The 5,585-nt window shown below is 40.9% G+C and overlaps 1 protein-coding gene across 1 annotated transcript in view; it reads left to right on the forward strand.

Annotated features, from left to right (window-relative positions):
* Window positions 1-5,585, forward strand: part of CNTN3 (contactin 3) — a 172,989-nt gene that overhangs the window by 106,065 nt on the left and 61,339 nt on the right. The gene's annotated exons all lie outside the window — the stretch shown is intronic.

Raw genomic sequence — 5,585 nt, forward strand, 5'->3', positions numbered from 1 at the left:
TGTCCTTAATCCGGGAAGCCAGCCCCTGTTCCATCTCTGCCTTGGCCTTCCTAACCATCCCCCTACATCCCCGAGCAACTGCTGAATAGTCCTCCTTAGTGATGACCCCTCCTTTCCATTGGGAGTAAGCCTCCTTTTTGGCAAGCAGACATTCCCGGATGTTTTTAGTGAGCCACGGAGACTTATATGCTCTCCTGCCCCCTTTGGCCCTCCTGGGGATTACCTTCCCCTGGGCTTGGAGGATCGTCTCCTTAAGGAGCGACCACTCCCCTTGGACACCCAGCTCCCCTCCCGTGTGAGTCTTCAGTGCTTCTCCAACTATCCTTCTTAGCTCGTTGAAATTTGCCCTCCTAAAATCTAGGGCCACCACCTGACTGCTTGCCTTTGCCACCTTGCATTGAATGGTGAATTCAATTTAATTTTACACAATTAGCATCGAATAACAAAGTTGCAATAAACTTGTTTTTCCCCAAAAAGATTTCTTATACTTCTTTCCTTTGTTAAATACAAATTGCCCTACACTACAAACTCTTAACAAGCCCTATAATAGTAGTTAGTGTTTAATAGTACTGAAATGAATATTCCTGTATAGAAATATAATTGGGATCTATAGACATTAATGGCTGAAAAATACAGCTTGGAACAATTTCTTATCAGTTTTATGAATCATCCTGTAGAATTTTTTTTATATTCATGAAATTCCCTATTAAATTCTGTGCTACCAGTCTCTGGGTTTAGAGACCATAGACTTACTTGTGGCCAATGGTCACCAGTTGTCCTCTTATCTTTGTGTTGAGGGCATGTATTTTTCCATTTTTGGTAAGCTGTATTACAGGCTCTTAGGTCTTGGGCAGATTATACCTTTACCTTCTCCTTGGTTGGCTACAAGATTGATCACCATGGGAATAGCTTGCCGAGAGATGCTTAGCTGGTCTACTGTTACCCTAGCTAAATGCCCTTATCCCTATTAAAACGATAGGTGTTATATTGCCTTTGTATAGCTGAAGCTTTGGGTTTTTTTCCTCAGTACTTCATATCCAAAAAATTTTCTGGAGGGGGAAAAAAAAGCATGCGATGGGGAGGCCATAGTATCCATAATTATCTGTATTCCAATGCTTAATTGTCCTTATAGTTAAAAAGATTCTTCCTTACATCTAACCTAAATTATCCTGATTGCTAATTAAGCCACTTTTTCTTGTCTTATACTACACATGGAGCATATCGGATCAATGCCTTTCTTTAACAACCTGTTACATATTTGATGACTCTTATAAAGCCACCTTGCTTTTCTTTTTTTCTAGGCTAAACAAACCCTATTTCTTCAGCTTTTTGTCATGGGTAATATTTTCCAAATCTCTTCTTATTCTTGATGCTTTCTCCTGGACTCGCTCTGATTTCCCTACATTTCATTAACATATAACTACATCTTAGAGCACTAGACATATGAGTACTCTGCCAAAAACCCCACTATATTTCTATGTACAGTGAAATAATCTCCCACATTTTCGTATGTTTGCCTTTTTTGCGATATCTTCTCATGTCGTGTGTAGTCCACCATAATCCCCAGAACTTTTCTGTAGCAGTGCTGCCTAGTCCGTTCTTCCCACTTTATGCATCCAGAGCAAAGTACTTTGTGCTTGTTTTTCTTCTGGAATTTAATCGTGTTGACTTCAGGCTTTTTAGCGAATATATCAAGATCATTCAATCTTGTCCTCCCAAATACAACCCCTCCAATATTATAGAAGTAGGTATCTAATATACATGTAATATACACATCATCCAATCTATTAATGAAAATAGTTTCTGCTACCAAACCCTGTGGGGCATTACCGGATATATCCTCCCAGTTTGAAAATAAGCCATTGATAATTGCCCTTGCGTTTGGGTTTTTTTTCCAACCCATGTGCATGCACCTTATAGTAGTTTTATCTACGCTGTAGCTCTCTATTTTGCTTGAAATGTAATGTGGGGCTGGAGCAAAAGTCTTGCTGACATAGACACATATCTACTGGTTGACGTGATTTGTCCTTGACAACTTGATGTTGGTTTTTCTTATCACCTTATTATCTTCTCACTGCTTACAAAGGGATTGTTTAATAATTTGTTTCAGTATCTTTCCAAGAATCAAAGTTGGGCTAACTTGTCTGTAATTCCCCAGATCCCCTTTTCTCCCCTTTTTAGAGATAGATACAGTGTTTGCCCTTCCCCGGTACTCCCGGACTACTTTTGTCCTCCATGAGCTCTTGAGGAGGAGGCTTTAAAAAATAAGCTATAGAAAGGTCACCATTTTATTCCATTCTACAGGATGGCACTCCTGAACTCTGGATAAATTGAGGAGTCTGATCTAAACTCTGTGCCATTTGCCCTTCTCTAGCATTGAGCTATATGCTGAGATTAAAGGAAAGAAAAGGAGAGGGAAAAAAATAAAACAGGGTTTCTCTCCTATTTTAGATAAGGATTGTGCAGCAATTTACCACAGGTCCTAATAGGAAAGGGGGTAAAGGAAGAGATGGTATAAAAGATTGGGAAATGACATAAGGGGAGATGAGAGGAAATCATCAAAACCAGACCCAGAAAGAAGGGAAATGAAAAAATAAAGTGAGCACAAAGCAGAACTAAGGTTTTCTCCTTTTTTAATGCATCACAATACATAAACAGACCTAACCCTTTGGCTTCTGGAAAGGTGCCAGTGCCCTCGGTCTGCTCTGGTTGGGCCTTTTTCGCATCGCTTAGGCCCTCAGTAGAATGGATGCACTTTCTCCTTAGGATCACTGCTTTCCACAGAAAAGGTCACATTGCATGTAGTTCAAACCCAGCACAAAGCTAGTCATTGTTAAAATATGTAAATGCCAGAGTGGCTTTAAAAAGCCACAGTACTGAGGAATAAATGTCAGTGGATTTCAGTAGTTCACATAAAGCAAATGTCTGTTTGTCTTAGATAGCAAAGGAAATGAAATCAGCACGGGCCCAGTGCTGCCACTCCGAGTGATGCTTTGTAGTGGGTGAGGAAGCAGAGTAAGGCCCTCTAAGATCCCTTTTTTTTAATACTGGCAATATGTGGGGGGGGGATGGGGAAGAAGAGGGGAAAGGGGTATATGATTGTGGGGGGGAGCAATGATATGCCCGTGCCCTGCCCCTGCCTCTGATTTCCAAGCCACAGCCCCCCAGCCCTGCTGCTGCTTCTCACTCCTGCCCCACTCTACCCCACCCCCTATGTCTGCTGATGCCCCTCCCAACCCACAGCCCCCTCTCTCCCCAGCTCTGCCGGTGCCCCTCCCTCCCCACCCGCAGCTGTCTCTGTCTCTCTGTCACCTGCCAGCAGCTGCCAGGACCTGTGCGCAGAGCATGTGATCCCCGACAGCCAATCACCTTTCCCCGCTGCCCCCAGCCCCAAGCAGCTAAGCCGGGAGTGCCAGAGAAAAGTAGAGGCACAGCAAAAACCCAGATATTTGCTTGCGTTTTCCAAACCCACCTGGACGGAGGACAGGGAACCAAAAAAGAGGACATGTTCAGGAAAAGCCAGACGTATGGTAACCCTACCCTCCACAGAATGGGTTTACTCTAGCCCTACCTTAATATAACATTGCCCTCTTGACACACGGAGCTGGCCAAATTTCTAGTAGGCTATTCCAGTTAGGAGGAAAAACTAATGACAAGGTCACGTGCCTTTAATGTAGTTCTGTTTGTTTCCAAGATGATACAAAGTACTGGTTTGTGAACATAAAAGGAATCCAACAACTAGAGACAGTTTCCCTGCTCATTGCTCCATACCATTTTCAGCTAGCCGTCTGACCCCAAACCCTGCTGTTCAGACATCTGCTAGGGTCGTGCGCCAGGCATATAAAAATGCACAAATAAATACAAAAATAAGTTTCAGGATGCACTGATGCTGCCTTCTGGCTTTGCTTAAAGTTACATTGTTATTCATTGTCCTCTGAGCAATGTCTCGCCCACCATTTCCCAAAGACACTCAGCCAAAGCCCCTCCTGCACCGAGTATCTGAATTCCAGAACAGCTTTCCGTTTACCTTTCTTTTAAGTAGAAATCCCTTTAATGGCCTCGCACAGCCAGTGCTTGTTGAACTTACCAGTAGCTATAGTTTACACTATTAAAATATAAAGGTGGGGAACGCATGGACTTATTTAACACGTTATAATAACAATGCTTCCCCCATCTCCTTCCCCCACTATGCATCTCTTGTTAAGGGTGACTGCTGCACTTATCCTATAGGACTCTGAATACCAGGTAGGTGCAGAGGTATTTCTGTCTTACAGAACTATTATCTAACACATTTTGGGGGCATTTTTCAAAAGTATTCGCTGTTAAGGAGCTCCAGTTCCTTGGTAAAACTCCCATTGGCTTCATTTGAGAGCAGAGTTAGGCTCTCGTAGGCTAGTTTGAACTTTTAAATATATACGTATCTAATCTGACTTCTTCCATGCCACACTTCATAGGATTTCATCCAGTAATGCTCCCTTTGAAATCAGTGGTATCTTTCTCTTTTGAATTAGGCTATATAGAAAAGTTTGACCGGGTATACTAATAGAGTTATAGCAGTATAATCCTCACTGCGAGGACGTTTATACTGGCCTAAGTGTGTCCATTTAGGAACACTAAGACACATATATTGGTTTAATTTCACACAGCAGAATTGTGCCGAGAAAGAGGAAGTTCTTAAACAAACTTTTGTGTTGTCTAAAGAGACTTGAGGGTTTTTTCGGACTCTTGGCTACATATTTCCAGTAGCAAACACATCCCAATACAACACAGGCCAAATGTTTGCAAACAAATTTAGACTCAATAGAAAGCAAAGGTGGTGCTGTTAATGTTTGCTATCGCTTTGCTAATGAAAGGAGTTTAAACAGTAATAAAGGAAATTTAACTTAATTATGATGTTTCCATAGTTTGATTTTGCCTTTGAATTAATCAGTCTATAAATATATTAATCGTTTCTTTTACTACAAGTTTTTCCATGCACATCATCTTAAATGTTGTGACATTGTGCGGTGGGTTTCCTGTTTACATCCTCAAAATCAGGTTTATATAAAATTCCCATTCTAACTTTCTCCACAACTATGGCCTTCCAAATTGACATGTGCAGAGAGGGATAATATCCATTTTGAAAGAGCAAAGAAAAAGCTGCAAGATATTTTAATACCAAGACAGGTCAATCAAACTATAATTGGCTCTAATTAGCACTTACAGAAGCTGTCCATTTAAAAAAGAAAAAAAAAAGAAAAAAGGTGAGCAGCATTCAGGAGGGTAAAAAACTATTTCTTGCCTGGAACATCATTAAAAAAAAAATTCCTTTTCTGATTCTGATGGGTATGGGTGAAAGGCAAGCACAGCAGCTCACATAGGAAAATGGCTTTTGCACAGTGAAATTTCTTACACAGCTGCCTGTTCTCTGTGAGCAGTGATCAGTAAAAGTGAATTACATTGTAATTGTAATTTTTGTCAGATCTAATCTTGGGTTTAAATTTATTCCTTAAAATGCAGCTCATCTTTAAAGTTACTCTGAAAATGGGGGCAATTCCACATCAAATTTGTTCACCTTTCTATTAAAAAAAAAAAAAAAAAAAAAA

The sequence above is a fragment of the Gavialis gangeticus genome, unplaced genomic scaffold (genome assembly GCF_001723915.1).
Source record: "Gavialis gangeticus isolate Ggan-Ray unplaced genomic scaffold, GavGan_comp1, whole genome shotgun sequence".
Lineage (NCBI taxonomy): Eukaryota > Metazoa > Chordata > Crocodylia > Gavialidae > Gavialis > Gavialis gangeticus.